This window comes from Balaenoptera acutorostrata, chromosome 6 (assembly GCF_949987535.1).
Source record: "Balaenoptera acutorostrata chromosome 6, mBalAcu1.1, whole genome shotgun sequence".
In the NCBI taxonomy this organism is placed as follows: Eukaryota; Metazoa; Chordata; class Mammalia; order Artiodactyla; family Balaenopteridae; genus Balaenoptera; species Balaenoptera acutorostrata.
Window position 1 is genome coordinate 8,238,349 of NC_080069.1, and position 16,669 is coordinate 8,255,017.

At 56.1% G+C, this 16,669-nt stretch overlaps 1 protein-coding gene across 1 annotated transcript in view; it reads left to right on the forward strand.

The window, feature by feature from the left end:
- The first annotated feature begins 5,118 nt into the window (after nucleotides 1-5,118).
- Nucleotides 5,119-16,669, forward strand: part of FAM167A (family with sequence similarity 167 member A) — a 35,329-nt gene continuing 23,778 nt past the window's right edge. The window contains exons 1-2 of the mRNA XM_007192685.2: nucleotides 5,119-5,618; nucleotides 11,386-11,485. The gene's annotated coding sequence lies outside the window, so the exon portion shown is untranslated. The remainder of the gene's footprint in view (nucleotides 5,619-11,385; nucleotides 11,486-16,669) is intronic.

Genomic DNA, 16,669 nt, shown 5'->3' on the forward strand with positions numbered 1-16,669 from the left:
AGGCCCACGTGCCATGTGTCCAAATATTTGAGAGTTGTAAACGAAGCTAACAAACTCTTAGACAATGTTTGTTCTTTCCTGTTGCCTGGACAAACATATCTTTATAACAACCTCAAAGGCAGGTTTCAATTCCAAATCCTTGGACTCCTGGAACGCCAGGGGCAGGGAGGTGAGGTCTCAGCCCCACCCGTGGCCTTCCCCCTTTCCTTTCTGACCTGAGGGCCCTTGCGCTTATGCAGGAGAAGCCCCATCCTGAGAGTCCAACCTTCACCCACACTCCAGAGACCAGGAAAGAGGCCTGCACAGGCCCAGATGCTGGCCACTTGGGCAGGAAATTCCTGGATCCTGGATGCTTAGAGCACAGAATAGGGAAGGAATGGATTTGGAGTGGGCACGTTCTCTGGCCTCATGGCCCCCTTACCTGGAGGAGGCCCAGAGCAGGGCTCTCTAAAGCGTGGGGTCCAAGGCAGGCCCTCTTGCCCATGTATAAGGCTAGTACTACTAAAATGATTTCCATTTTACAGATGAAGTAACTATAACTAAAACTTGAGGGACGCCATACAGACACACGCCAGTCACAGAGGAGCTAGGGCTTCAACTCGAGCCTGCCGGCCTTCAGATCCCCTGCTGTGCCCCTTCCCCCAACACCGCTCTCCCCGCGGTCCAGCATCCCCTGGGAAACGCAGTGAGCCACTCCCTGCCAGGCTCTCAACAGTTCTTGCCGCTAGCAAGATGGAAACAATCTCTTTATTGGTCTCCTTTCCTCCCGTCTTGTCCCCTCATCCATCCAGGTTTTCTAAGACACAATAGCCGTGACCCTCATCCTTCTTAACCCCCTGCCTTCAGGGTCATGTTCAAAGACCTCACCTTGGCCCATCATGCCCTCTTGCACTCTTCCTCTCAGCCATGGTCAAGCCCCTTCTGGCCTGAACACACCCTTGCAAATGCTGTTCCTCTCCTGCCACGCTCCTTGTCAGGCCTCCCCGCTGCCTCTCCTAGCCAGCTCCCTCGTCCTCCTCAGCTGGGCTTAGACGGCATCTGTCACCTGCTCAACTCCAGTTCTAAGGTGGATGCTCTTTGTTCATTACTTCCTACACCAATAAACAGCAGGCACCGCACCCGATACTTAGCACCGGCTGGTACAGAGCGAGCTGCCCATAAATGCTCATTGACCCCCCTGGGCTCCCTACAGGATGGCAAGCTGGTCCCCACGTCCCTTCAGTGCTTCTGCCTGAGTCAACCTCTCCTGAGAGATAAGGGCAGCAGAGAGCCATTATCCTTGCCAACATCAATGCCTCCAAATGACAAACACTTCCTGGATCCTCTTAAAATGCCGGGTCCATGATGGAAAAGTCCCTCCCAAAGGCAGATGGTAGAAACTAGAGGACTCTGGCCGGGGACCTCGAGCTCTAATCGCTCCCTGGAGCAGGGGAGGGTGTCATCACCCGCCGTGTCTTCCGGAAATAGAGCCAAACAGAAATTTCTTCTTTCCTTCCTTCTCTCATTCAATGAATGGGGACCAAATTTTCATCACCAGGAGGGATACACAGGAGCCTCAGACAAAGGAGTTTGTCCCTGAGTAGTTTAAAAAGGCTGGTGGGAACAGGTAAGACTAATTTAGAGAGTGCTTTGTGCTGTGGGAGCTGAAGACAGCAGAGACCCATCCCAGGTGTGCATTCTTTGCATTCCCTGGGGGAAAGGCGAGTCCTTACAATGGTCTGCCAGGTCCATGGGATCTGCCAGCACCCCTGCCCTGTCACCTCCCTGGCATCATCTCCCACAACTCTCGTCACCCACCCCTCACCCCCGCACCACACTCCCGCACGAAGCACCCCTGCGCAGGCACGTCTGCCCACAAGGTGCCTTCGCATTGGCTGTTCCCTCTGCCTGGAACACCCTTCCTCCCCTCACCTCCTGACCAACTCCCTCATCTCCTTCAAATCTCTGCTCACAAGTCACCTTATTCACGAGGTCATCCCTGGCCATCGCACATGGATCGAGCGCATTGTGGTTACTGAGGCTGCCTTGCCCATTGCTTGGAGGGACCACGGGGTCAGCACGGAGCAGAACAAAGTGCCCTAGATTCGGGGTCAGACCAGCTGGCTGACTCTGAGTAAGCCCCTAACCTCTCCAAGTTCAGTGTCCTCACAGGTAAGGTAGGGAGAATAGTTCTTGAGTGCCCTATTTCACAGGACTTCTGCAGGATCAAAAGAGACAATGCCTCACTCATCTTGCCTCTTGAAGATTAAATTGGATCCATAGGACTGATCCAAAAGGCAACTTTAGAATCGGTGTGCTGTCACCAAGTCCAGACTCACTCTCCCAGGCTCGGCCCAATGTTCCCTGATCCAAAGGGCCACTGGAGGGGAAGACCTCCCAGGTGGCCCGGCTGCTCTGGGCTCCAGCCCAGCCTCACAGCACCTCCTATAAAAGATAGCTCCATTCAGAGCAAGAGACATCAGGTAGGTACCCCGAACACAGGGCCATCTTCTCTTTGTCATAGTGTTTCTTTTTTTCTTTTATTTTTTAAATAAATTTATTTATTTATTTATTTATTTAGACTGTGTTGGGTCTTCGTTTCTGTGCGAGGGCTTTCTCCAGTTGCGGCGAGTGGGGGCCACTCTTCATCACGGTGCGCGGGCCTCTCACTATCGCGGCCTCTCTTGTTGCGGAGCACAGGCTCCAGACACGCAGGCTCAGTAGTTGTGGCTCACGGACCTAGCCACTCCGCGGCATGTGGGATCTTCCCGGACCGGGGCACGAACCCGTGTCCCCTGCATTGGCAGGCGGATTCTTAACCACTGCGCCACCAGGGAAGCCCTGTCATAGTGTTTCTTGACATTGCTAATTACAAAAACTATTCGCTGCAGAAAATGTAAAAAAACTAATGCAAGTCTGTAGAGGAAATGTAAATCCTCTGTTACTGCGCCATCCAGAGAAAAACCACAGCTAATATTTGCATATACCCTCCCAATCGTTTTTCTACACATATAAAAGAATTAGATATTATTAAAATTAAAGCTTTCATCATGTCTTATTTACTTTGACATTGGATGTTCCAGTCTTATTTATTTAGCATGAGATCATTAGCATTTTCCTATGTCATCAAATTTTTGTTGAGAATGTTATTTGGATGGCTACATGCTATCCTGTGCTAGAGCACGAGCTATAACTCAGTTGACCCCGTCACATGGTTAGGCAGTAGACTTGAGACTGTTCCAGCAGAGATCAGGCTCTTCTTCCTCGTCTTGCTCATCTCTGCCTTGCCGACTCTCCTGGTCCTCATCCAGGCCTGTATGTACCAGGCAGAATGGGAAGCAGGGGGCAGAGACCCTGCCTGCCCTGGACAGGCTGCCTGTCTGCGTGAAGACAGAAGACAATGTACTCGCAAGAAGCAGGAGCTCCATGCCGAATGAGGGGCTGGGAGGGTGAAGACGGGAGAGAGCATTTCCAGATGGGGTGGGACGGCTCCACTAAGGAGACACTGGAGCATATGCCACATGCTGGGGCCGGAATACACTGGTGAGCAGCGGGGCAAACGCTGAGTATTCAGCCAGGGTTGTGTGGCCAAGGACAGCCAGCCCAGGAGGATGCTGAGTTCCCGAGTGGGACCACGTCTTCTGCCTGCAGACATGATTCCTGCCCCTCAAAGCCTACAGCCTCGGAGGCAGACAGATACTAATCAAATAGCTTCACAAATAAAGATAAAGCGACAACTGGCCCAGGAAGGAGAGGATCACCTAGGTTCCTTCAGGAGGCAGAAGTGCGGCCCGCCCCGTGCCGGAGGAGCAGGTGTAGAAGGACCTGGAAGAGCATCGGTCTGGAGAGCAGAGCGTCAAGCTAGGCCAGACCCAAGAGGTAGGCAGAGCCAGACCACACGGGCCCAGTGGCCATGCTGGGTTTTGGTCCTGGAAGGGATGGGAGCTGTTGGGGGGCTGTAAGCAGAGAGAAGCCAGGATCGGCTTTCCATGCTGCAGCGTTTGCTCTGGCTATGGAGGAAGGGCTGGCTCAGGGGAAGAGATGGGGAGGCAAGAGTGGGTGCAGGGCCGTGAGCAAGGGGCTGGTGCTGGAGCTGGGGCGAGCCCACGTGAGCCAGGGCAGTGGCACAGGGGATGGGAAGAAGTGGAAGAATTGGATCCATATTTAGGAGCTAGAGTCCAGAGGTTGGGTCAATGCTGTGACTCTCCAGAAAACCCCTGTTCGAGTACACTTGCTGGTTTAGCACCACCAGCCCGTTCGCATGAAGAGGTGCTCCCATTAGTGGGATGCCTCCTTAGACAAAGTCCTTAGCGGACGTCCTAGAGAAGAGGGAAGGAAGGAAGTGGGACAGGGCCCAGATGGGGAGTTGCAGTGAAGGACACGGGCACCAGGGGGCAGCACAAGGGTCTCAGGCACAGTGGGGGCCGAGTCCCACAGAAAACAAGGCCAGCCACCTTGGGTCACGTCACTTTGCAGTGTGTACACCTACCCTGGAAATAACGACGCCTGCCCTGCACCCCCAGTGCTGTTGTGAGCATGGCAGATGAGATAACTTTGAAGGACCCTGAAAACCCCAAGAGTCTGGGAAAAGAACTTGGCCATGTCTAGGCTGCCGCAAGAGTAAGGCAAACTTCCAGTAGTCAGCCCTGGGGGACAGAGGTCCCAGGAGGAAGCAGAACACCCCTCACCCCCTCCCTCCCCTACCCCCATCTGAACTGGAGTCCCCTGTCTGCCGTCAGAACTGATCCTAAAGGCCAAGCTGTGGTTAGTGGGGGAAACACACGGTCTGGGGCAGGCCCCCCTGGGCTACTCCCATCTGGTCTGGGAGACAGATCTGGAAGAACGTCTCTTTCTACTTCTCCTCTCTGAGCCTCAGTTTCCTCATCTGTAAGCTGGGGGTGCCCACATCTGCCCCACCGAGTGGCTGTGACGGTGTTGTGGCACGTGCTAGGCGCTCAGTATGGGCCTTGCTGCTGGCAGCTGGAACTCAAGCCGCTGGTGGGTGGAGTGTAGGCTCTCAGCCTGCCGATACCGCTGCAAGGGGGTTCTCCTGCCCCCTCCACGTAGGCAAACTGCTGACAGCGGCGAAGCCACGTGGCCACGTTTGGAGGAAAACTGCTTTGGTTTCGGTTTTCTGTGTTTTCGTTTTGCTTTGTTTTTTGTTTTTTTAAAGTCTATTTGGGTTTGGTTTCGTCTAGGGTTTGGCCATCGCGTGTGCTTTGTTTCTACTTGCCGCAGGGCGGCTGCTCTGGTTCGGGTCCTGGCCGGGAACGAGCCTCTGGAAGGGCTTTAGGACCCGGCGCGCGTCTTCTGGCCTGGCGCGTCCCCGTCCCCGGAGCCGCGGGCGGAGAGACTTGAATGAGAGGCTGGAGGGGATCGCGACTGAAAGGCTCGCGGTGGAATAGCTCCGCCGTCGCCAGGCAACCGCCCTGACGCAACGCAAAAAAAAAAAAAAAAAAAATCCCTTAAAAAAAAGAATAGTGCTGAGAATTCCCAGGAGCAAGAGAGAAAGGGAGGCAGAAGCCGGCTCAGCCTCGAAGCGGGGCCTTGGGCTGCGGACGAGCGGGGAGCCCGCGTCGAAAGGAGGAGGCGGGGACCTCGGTGACACCCCTGGATTGGGCCTCGGAGCGCCCGGGAAGGTGGGTTTGCGGCAGGGCGGGGACGATCCCAGGTCTGGGGGCCGGACCGGGGGTGATGTGTCTGTGGCCGGTGGCACTGCCAGGGGAGGGGGCTCGGGGCGCCGCAGGTCCCCAGAGCTGGCAGTGGCGGGGAGCAGCCCAGTCCGGGGCTGGGGGAGCACGGACCCCAATGCGCCCTGGAGCGGACACCGCCCCCCCCCACCAGCCCGCAGGAGATGAGGTCCTGCCTCACCCGCTCCTGGGGGCTCGCTCCCCTCAGGGGGAGTGGAACAGCTCGGCTGGACTCCCATCTCCCATATCCTGGCTGGCCCCTTCCAGGGATAAGATCTGGGTGGAGATGTGAGGTTTGAGGTCTGAAAGGGAGGAGCCCCACTCAGTCTCTCCGGGTCTACTCCCAGACCGCTGGTCACCTCCAAGCCCACCTGGTCCCCTCTGCCTACTTCAGGCTCAACGATGTGGTTATTCCTGCCCCAAGGATGCAATCCCTAACTCAGGAGAAGTGACCCAGGGCACTTGGGCCCGAGGGTGCTCTGAAAGGCTGAGGCCAGTGTGATCAGAGGGAACTGTACAGCCAGAAGGGCCCCGGGGAATGAGAGGGTCAACCCTGCGGCTGGGCACCCAGGTCACTGGGAGAAGGCGGGAAGGTCTGTGGCCCGAGGCCAGGGGGCAGGTGTCTCTGTGCACCAAGTCGGATTGGCTGTTCTGCTTTTTAAAAAATCCCTTATTGCTTGTATCTTTTTTTCATTCCCTGTCCCTCCGGAGAAGATCTGGAAGGTGGGTAGGTTCCAGGTCGGTGGATCACGGCCACTGTCTTAAACCCATAGGCGCGTTCTCCCAGATTAAGTTTCCACCAGCTCCCAGCGGTTCCTGGTGAATCCCAGGTGGAATGAGCCCAGATCCCACCAACAGGGCAATCCCCAAAGTGCCCGAGGGAGGCGTGGCTCTAAAGCAGCTTCCTTTCCGATGCCCCAGAGACAGTCCTGCCGCCCAACAGGCGGGATGGAGAGTGGAGAGCTGGGCAAAGTCCAGGGAGAGCAGAGGTGGCCTGACCGCGTCTGCAGGGTGGGAGCTTCTGCTAGCGGAGTTTTAAGGGGCCTGGCAAAGCAGCCGCAAGCTGTTCTCAGAGTGCATGACGATGAGGGCTCTTCTTTCCTGAGTGCCCTTGCCAGTCAGGCACTGCTTGAGAACCCTTCACACCCGGCGGTCATTTGATTCCCACAATCACCCTTTGAGGGAACATTATACCCCCATTTTGCCAATGGGTCTCCGAGAGATTCAGTAACTTGGTGCAGCTCATGGGGCTGGTGAAAAGAGCAGAGAGATTCAGCCAACGTGCTGACTCCTAAGGCAGTGCTCTCAAAGGAAGGCTGCTTTTGGACATCTGAGCAGAGAGGCCAGAGAGGGGGAAGAAACCAGTCAGACCCAGACCAAGAGAGCTGGGGGGCGGGGCTTGTCCTGTGACCTGGGGACATCCCTGGCACCTCGAGGGCCCTGGGGAGCCAGGAAAGCAGCCAGGCTCTGCCTTCGACCTGGCTGGCTTCAGCCCTGCTCCCCTGAAGCCGAGAGAAAGAAGGGTCCTCCCTCACCCCCCTTTTCCTCCTTGAAGACCCCCAACTTCTCATGCACTCGCTCCTGTCTTGTCCTCCCAATTACATGCATGGGTTTCCACTAAATTAACAGTCCCACCTCCGTGTCTACCCGCTTGGTCTCCTTCCAATATGGACTCTGGCAGGGAAGTAAATTAAGGCAGCGCCTAACTATTGCTGAGAGACATCCACCGAGCCCCAGGCCAGCGAGGACGAAACTGCTTGTCGGGCTCCTCACCCACACACGCAGGCGGCTTCCTTCAGGTGAATTTTGCCCGTGGACAACTCCCTCAGCCCCACAGGAGCGTCTGGAATTCCCAGAACCCTCTGGGAGCTGCGCTCTCCCCGGCAATCGCTCTTTGCCTGCCTGGGGCATAGAGCTATTTGCAAAGGTCGAAGATGAATGATAATCGGAGCAGCTTGCTCCCTGGCTTGTAGACTAGGGGGACAGAGTTCTCACTCACGAATCGGAGACCCTCTAGGATTAACCAGGATGGCTCTTAATAGGCGCACGTACCCTGGGATTTGGACTGGGGTGAGGAGAAAGGAAGGAAAGGCAAATTCTGAAGAAGACCTCGAAGAGGCGAGCATGGGCTAAACGGAGGGCAGTGGGCATGCGGACCCGGAAGGATCTGGAGGTGGGCAAGGGGTGTAGAAGGAGCTTTGCCATCGGCCTGTAGAGTTTGAGCCGCCACAGGGGGTCAAGTTGCCGACAAGAGTTAGGAAGACTGCAAATGTCAGCTTCTACGTGGCTAGGACAGCTGCCCTGGTGCATGAAAGCCCGGTGCTTCCCCACTCTGCCCCCCAGCCCCTCCACACTTGTCTCTGGAGAGGTGTGGGAGCGGAAGGAGAGAAGAGGACAGAGAAATGGAGAGGAGAAGTTACAAGTGTGCACTGCCCCACTCCCGGCTCCTTTCCTCCTGAATGCTACCCGACAGTCCCCCCCCCAGCTATGCTCGCCCATGAAAAGCTCCTTAAGGAAGGGAACGCAGAGCACAGCAGCTGGCCTCCCTGCGGGTACACCCCTCCAGGAAGGTGGGGGGGCAGCGAGCTCCCCAGCGTCAGGGGCCGCTTCACACCTGGCCCCTGCCCAGCAGCCTTGGCAGAGCCCTGGGGAGGGGTGGGGTTCAGCTTCTCCCAGGGCACAGACTGAGCTCCCACTTCTTCAAGGCCATCTCTCCAGTATGGCCAGAAATTCCCCTCGGGTATCCTGATCCACATGCGGGAGCTGGTCGTGGGTTCCCAGAGACTTTGTCATAGGGCTCATCCCTTGGGACCTGGAAGGCCCAGCCCAGAGCCGATTTCCAGGTACATAATGGGCCCAGACGGTGACCTCCACAGAGGCCACAGCTCAGAGCCCACTGAAGGCTGAGCTGTGTTTCCTCATTCCAGGAAGCCAGCAGGGCCTGAGTGTGAGCCGGGCACTTCAGCCCCAGAAGGCCAGCTGGGGTGGTCCAGGGTGATGAGTGTGCAGGAAGGTTCCAGATCAGGATCCTTGAGCGGGAGGCCCCTTCGGGCCCTGGTCGCCCCTGTCCATCATCAAGTTAAAGTGACACTATCTCCCTCGTCCTGTGAGCATTTCCATGTGCCTCACCCAGGGGACACCGCCTTACTGTACACTGTCCTACTAGTTTGGTCCAAACTCTCAGGTTCTGTTGTGTTGTTGTTTGTTTATTTGTTTGATGGCAGCCACTGACAACTTTGAGGAAGGTGAGAGCAAACCTCCCTATCAGGCCGGATGGAAATAAGCCTCAGACTGAATTCTGCCACACACCTAGACATTTTTTGAACACTGTTTATTTGCCAACGGGTCCAGCAGAGTTCAGACGGCCTGTTCTGCGGTCTCAGTGAAGTCACAGCCATCTGTCTCTCTAGGAGCCCCGACCATACCTCCCCCCGAGGTCTCACCAGATGCTTTCACTCTGCTCCTTCAAGAGTCAAGAGTGTCTCAAAATTCGTTTGGCCCGCATATCTTGAATACCTCTGTTTTCACCTAGGAGAATGCGCTTCTAACGTTTACTCTGCACATTCTCAAATGTCTGGTGCTGAGCGGTAAGAAAGACAGCCAAGCACTTCCCAGAGCCCCCTCTGCAGAAGGGACCCTACACCAGGCTGCCAGTGCCAGCCGGGGTTGGGGTGTCCCTCGTTGAATGCGGCTGGCTACAGCTGGCCCGCTGATACCACACAGAACATCTCATGTCTGTGAAGGGTTTTAAGATCAATCATTGACATCCCACCAAGGAAGCAAGACAATGGCCCTGTCCTCAAGGAGAGCAGTGTCTGATCAGAGCTGCCGACGAGAAAAGACCACTCGTGCAGCCCAGAGTCCTGGACAGACAACAGAGTGATGTCCTGCGCATTCTGGAGTGCACAGAAACGTGTGGGCTAACTTTAGTGGTTCTGCAGCCAAGGAGAGGTCCAGCCAAGTGCTGTCATGGGCAGGAGGTGACCGTCCTGTTAGAGGCCTAACTAAGAATTCACATACACTCTATCTCATCGGATCCTTCCAAGGCTTTGCAGTTGATTCCACTATGATCCCAAGGTCATAGAATTAGTAAGTCGCCGGGCTGGGCTATCAACCACGTCCACCAACACCCAGCCCTGCCCCATCCCTAACCTGCTCCGTCTCTTTCTCCGGCTCCCGATTCCTGCCCTCTGTGAAGTGTGAACCCAGGCAGCTCAGCAGCCCAGCTACGTTCAGCTCAACTGACCTGAGAAGGGAGCAGGGGCACACACCCTACTTTCTGTTCTCCCTGGGCCCCAGAGGGGGTGCAGGGCTGCACTTCGGATGAGCTGCAGACAGAGCTGGAATGGCCCCTCTCTCCCACATCCTTACGACGGGCCCTGCCCAAACACAGGGCAACTCTGAGGGCCCTCCAACCCCCTGACAGGTCAGCACGCCCAAACAGACTATGCAGGTGAGGTGACCTACATAAGTGAGTGAAACTTCTTCGGAAGTCCTTGCCAAACCATTGGGCTCTGGAACTTTCGATGCAGAGTAAAACAGAAAGCCAATCATCCCAACAGTCTCCCATTTGAGCCGGAGCTGGTTGCTTCTGTGTATTTGAAGTTGGAGCCCGTTATTCTGTGGACTCGGACAGTCCTAACTCTGCCTTGGATGGGGGCCGAGACAAATGCCAATTAGGAGGCACTTTGGCGGGGCGGACGTACCCCACGGGGGAGGATGTATGGCCCCAGCGTCTTTAGCTGTGAAATGGTGTCTGACTTTCGCTCAGCTGTGAAACGTTCCCTGTTCTTAGAGCCAGAGCACCCGCCCGAACTGCCTTCTGCTTTGATCTCTGCAAATTGCTTTAAAGGCCACTCTGTGTCTGCTTTCTCCTCCCTAATCCCGGTTGCCATGGCCTTTGGCCAGGAGAGTCCTGCGGTCACACGCAGCAGTTGGCCGGGCGGCGACAGTCTGCCTCTCCCATCCTGAGCATCTATCTGCCTTGTCAGGGTTCTCACGGAGGAGAATCTCTGCCTCGGACTCTGCATTTCCCATGGCTCATCCCCGCACTCCCCCCGTGGGACCCTCCGATTCTCAGGCACCTTTCTCCCGGCCTGTCGGGGTGGAGCAGCCCTTTCCCAGGGCCTCGCGGCCTTGGGAGGGACACGGCGGCGACGCCGGGTGACCCGGCAGGCCCCCCGCTCCTTTCAGCGAGGCAGTAAATTAGATCTGTGGCTCCTGGGAGCCAGGGCCTCTTCCCGACCCACAGGGACGCACAACTCTTTCTTGGCGGTTTTCTCAGCCACCTCTTTCACTGGGCGAAAACGATAGGGAAGTCCTCCCCATCCCCAGCCTCGCGGCAGGAGGCCCGCGCGCAGTTCTCTGCGGCAGGGAGCAGGGCCCATCAATTATTCAACGTGGACCGAGCACTTTGTGCAGAGGCCTTAACAAGTATTTTTTTAGACTCTTGTCTCACGAGGTCCCAGAGAGACAGAGCAAGGTTTCTAGACAATGGAAGCTGCACTTGGAGTCCGAAGACGCGGGTCTAAGCCCAGCCAGCTCCCCGAACAGAGCTGTGTGACCCCAGGCAAGCCTTGCAACGTCTCTGGTTTGTGATTTCTCTGAGGTCTAACTCTCAGGAAGGCCGCTCCAGCCCAGGCCATCGAAAGTGGGGAAAACGTTTGTAAACTGCAGTGTGATTTCCTAATGTTTGTGATTGCTCCTGTGATTCCAGGTGTGGACGCGGGAGCTCTGAGTGATAAGCTGAGCTGTGGCCATTAGCACAGGACGTTGCAAACCGAACTTCACCGAGAGGAACGCCTGAGAGAACGCTGGTGAGTGGGTTCCTGTGCCCCCTGCCCCCTGTGGGTGCGATTCCATGACGAGGTGACAACCCCAACGGGTGCTGTGGTCTAGGCTCTGTGCTTGTTGGGGAGGAAGGAAGTGTCAAGGCCGTTCCACCCAAACCATGCATTTCACAGGGGAGAAAAAGAGCCCTGAGGGGAAGTGAGTGGCCGCAGTCACTGGGCTGGGGGTGGGCATGGGGTCCCTGGAGCTGACGCCCCGGTCAGGGACTCCTGTTTCCCACCCGGGTTGGGCCTGTCCAAAACGGTGGCCCCATTCCCCTTCCCTAGCAGCAGTGCTGGGACTCCTGGAGCAGGCAGTGGGGGAGTGAGAATCGCAGCCCCCCGGGCCTCTCACCCCCGGTATAGAGGGCTGTAGAATGAGGTGGTGTTTGAACTAGGCGCAGAGACTCATCAAATGCAAACCTGAGGCTACGGGGAAAGGCTAAAACATCAAGTTGAGACCAGTCTCCCAAACCACCCCGGCCCCCCACTCAGACTCGCTAGAAACATTCTGACCTTGAAGCTGCAGGAGGTCTTCTACTGGGCAGGAAACCATCTGGAGGTGTGAATTTGTTCACTAGCTCACAGCACCGCCGTCCTCAGCATTTATTGAACGTCTGCTGTTTGCAGAGGCCTGTGCTCAGGACACAAAAGAGAAAGGAATGCGCTTCCCATTGAGGGGCTAGACAGTGGTCAGACACTCCCACGGTTCAAGGTCATACAGGCCAGGGTGCAGTGCGCGTGACAGAGGCCAATGCTGGAAGCAGTCAGAGAATGGCCTGGAAGGTGGGGTATCCTGGAGGGGTTTGGCCAGCCCTCAGATGAGCTTCAAAGCAGAGCTGTAGACCCAGTGAGAAGGGAGTTCCCCGAAGGGCCTGTGATGGACAAAGGGATAAAACCGACTGCCCAGAAAGTCCTCCTTCTTTCATTCATCCAATCACTCATTCACTCATCCAACAAGTTTATTGAGCACCTACTATGTGCCAGGCACTGTTCTGAGTGCTAGGATCACAGCAGTGAACAAGAGAAAGTCACTGCCCTCAGGGGACTTACATTCAACGTGTAACATCCTAGTTCTGTGAGTGAGGAGAGCTATGAAGAAAAAGGAAACAGGGACATCTCAGTGGGCTGGTCAGAGCTGGTCTCTGTGGAGGTGACGTGTGAACGGCTGCGTGAGATCAGGGAGAAAGCCAGTTGATGGAGCAAGGCATGAGGGCGGGAGCACAGCCTCAGGCTCTTAGAGGAAATGGCTGGAGTCTCACAATGGTTTGTGGCAGGAGGAATGATCCAGGCAGCAAACGGGTGGCTTCCAGGAAGTGGAAAGCGGAGGGCTCTCCTGGTGGCAGCTCGCAGCCCCTGTGGGCGTGCCCTCCCCTGAGGGGTGCATCACCGGTGCATGAGAGGAACCCAGGTACCACTCCACTTCCCTCACTAGCATCCCAGAGCACACACGCAACAATAAAGCCCCCCCGACACACACACCCCCGCCCCAGCTCAGTTTGCCCCCGCCGTGCACGCACAGTTTGTACCCAGGGCCCTGTCTCTGCACCATGCCTTCCCCCCCTCATCTCTGGCACTCCCAACACCAGCTCTGACCAAGACCTGGAATAAAGATGAGCTGGGAAAGATGATCTGTGAAGGGCCAGACCAACGGGTGTCCCCTCCTGCTTCGGTCACCATGGCAACCTCAGAGGAGGCGAGAAAACACGTTCTCTGGCAGCTCCTGGAAGCGCCCTGGTGACCGTGGGCCGCAGGGCTGTGTCCCCCAGCCTCTCAACCCCGGTCGTTAGGGCTCCCGTGAGTCTACAGAACACAGACGGGATTTCACAGCCTCCATCGGCCACCGGAGGTCAGTCCTGAGGCCCAGCCCTGCGCGCTCAGTTTAAGATAAACATCGGGGTTTTCTGATTAAACCTCAAAAAGCCTGCCTCGTCCCAGCTCCACCTCCTTGTCCCAGACCTACTGACCTGTCACCCACCTGGAACGAAGAGGGACTCGCTGCTTTAGAAAAGGAAAGCAAAAGGCTCAGGTGTGAGCCTTGGCCTGAGCCACCCTGAAAGCTTGTAAAACGCAGTGCAGACGCTGGAACCCTTCCCCCCCCCCCCCCCCCCCGGCTCTGTCCTCAGCCCGGCGGTGGCTGCAGGGTGGACGCTGCAACACCTCATTTCAAAAGAGGGGCCGCTGAGACCCAGACAGGCGAGGCGAGGCGACTCCCCAAGTCTCAGAGCTCCCGCCGGAGAGGGGCTCCGGTCCCAGAGGACAGACCTGCAGCCTGGGAAGCAGGGGTCCCCTTTGTCCTCAGCCCTGGCAGCCCCTGAGCCACTCTCAGGTCACGGCCTGTGGGTAGAAGGTGGGGATGCGTGGCCCTGCCGAGAGCTGGCAGGCGGGCCTGGCCCGGCTGAGGCCACCGTGGGTGCCGTCCCTCCCTTCCTGCAGCCCCTGCTGTCAAGACGCTGGGCGGCCCCCGAGCCCTGGGCCCGAGTCCCTCCAGTGAGCATTTGAGGCCTGGTGACACATGTAACACACCAACAGGGCGGCTCTCTTTGGGGGACTGATGGGTCGGGCTCATCAGCCGGGGGCCTGAGGCCCACAGAGGTAGAAGGCAGATGAGCTGGGGCAGCAGCAAGCGCGGCAGCGGACACAGAGCCAGCGGCCCTGCCCTCACACCCCCTGCCCTGGGGAGTGGGCCCCGCTGCTGGCTCTGTGTCCTGCGGGGACATTTCTGCAGTGAAGAGTCGGCTACGCTATGGCTGAGGCCCTCCCGGGATCTGAATTTCCTCAGCAAGGCAGGTCTGGCAGGGGTGGGGTGTCTTAAGGGTCCGTTCCTGCCTTTACCAACCCCGCCCGCACCCCCTGTGTGTTACCCACTGCTCTGCTGCTGCGGGCCAGGGCCGGGCTGCACAGCGAGCCGGGCCTCACACGCGTGTGCAAAGCAGTCTGCGCTGCGTGTATCACCAAGCCTAAACCCAGAGCGTGTCAGCTTATGCATGAGGACCCACGGGTGGCACTTCTGCTGGAAGGAGCGGCATACGTGTCAATTTATCCCTGTGGAAAACTGTTACTACATCCTCATCAAGCGTTGCCTGTAGTAGATCGTAATTTAAGAAACATATCAGGGACTTCCCTGGTGGTCCAGTGGTAAAGAATCCGCCTTCCAATGCAGGGGACGTGGGTTCCATTCCTGGTCGGGGAACTAAGATCCCACCTGCCGTGGGGCAACTAAGCCCACGCGCCACAACTGCTGAGCCCATGTGCCACAACTAGAGAGAGAAAACCCCCATGCCACAACTAGAGAGAAGCCCACGCGCCGCAACGAAGATCACGCGTGCTGCAATTAAGACCTGACGCAGCCAAAAATAAATAAATAAATATTTTTTTAAAAAAAGACAAGAAACATATCAACTATGGCTGCAGATGGACTCTTAGTAAAAGCTTCTTTGAGTCCACAATGGTCATCCGCTCCCTGGTTCTCAATTGGAGGTAGCACCCTCTAAGGGACACGTGGAGATGGGGGGACGGAGCCTCTTTTGGTATTCAGGTTGTTTTATGACACTGCTTAGCTCTCACGTCATATGCTTTGCTTCCCCAAATGAACTGTATGTTCCCCCTCATTTCAGTCAGCGCTCTTGGTTATAAGCAACAGAAAGCAGTGTTATCGTAAGGTGTACACAGAATTGGCAGGAGGTACAGACCCAAGAGAGAAAACAGGCAGAATTGGGGCAGCTCAGAAAACCGAGAGGTGAGAGGGCCCATAGTGATCTGTCTGAGACCCACTCATCGGGGCACTAGGTTTTTATTCACACAAACACCCCTGCCTGGAACACTTCTGACACCAGATGTGTGAGTTTCCCACCCCAAACAATCCTCCAGTTCTCTGCAGACACCAACTGGGTGTTCTACGATTTAACTCAATTTTGACACTATCCACGTAAAGGTAGCGTCAGATCCCACAAGTTAAGGGCTCAGTCCCACAAGACTGTCCCCCACTTCACACACCAATTGCAAGTCCCAGGTTGTCACCTGAACTTCTGACCAACTGGCTGTAAACCAGGAATTGCCCACAACCCCTTCCTCAGATTCAGTCATCTGTTACATAGCTCACAAAACTCAGGGAAGCATTTAGTACTTGTATTTACCATCCACATGAAGAGGTCCATAGGGGGAGGGATGCAGAGCTCCCGTGCCGCCTCCAGGCATGCCATCCCCCCAGCACCTCCGCGTGCTCACCAATCTGGAAGCTCTCAGAAGCCCTTCAGTTGGGGTTTTATGGAGACCTCATTGCATAGGCATGATTGATTAAATCATTGGTGGTTGGCGATTAGGTCAACCTCCAGCCCCTCTCTCCTCCCCAGAGGTCAGGGATGGGGCTGGAAGTTACAACCCTCTCATCACGGGTTGGTTCCCCTGGCAACCAGCCCCCATCCTGAGTGGTTTCCAACAGTCACCTCATTAACATAAACTCAGGTGTAGTAGAAGGGGGCCTCTTATTAATAACAGACGACACTCTTTCCACCTGAATGCCCTGGAGCTGTTTCAAGAAGTGGGAAGAAAACTGAGATACTCAAACAAAAACTACCCTTATTGCTTTCATCATGTAGAAAATTACAAGAGTTTTAGGAGCTCTGTGTCAGGAACCAGGGATGGAGACCAAATACATATTTCTTATTGTATTACAATATTACCCTCCCACAGTCCTTCAGTAAGGATGGTTTGCCTAAGATGATGCCACGTCCCCTGCACTTGACATCTTCCTCCAAGGCTCAACGTCCCTCCATCCTGGCCTCACATGCCCCAGACTCAGAATCCTGGGCCTGAGCATCTGATTGGCCAAGCTCAAGTCTCATGCTCAACTGTCAACAAATATCCACTGTGTCATTTTATGTTCTTTGTCCAACACACGCTTATGTTGGTTCCAAATGTCAGGAACCCGGTTCAAAGTAGGAGGATAGATAAAGGCTCTATAATCAAGGTCAGGTGGAACTGCTTCCCACAGGGCCCAGTTGAGGGCCTCAAGCTATCTCATCTGCTTGGCTTCGTTTGCCAGGCAGACCCTCTCCCTGTGGTGAGCAGCGGGGCCACGGCCGGCTTCTGGGTGGTTCTGACACAGCCACCCGGGGGGCTCTGATGGGCCAGTTTGAGTCATGTGGCCACCCTGAGGTGAGAGCTGTGACT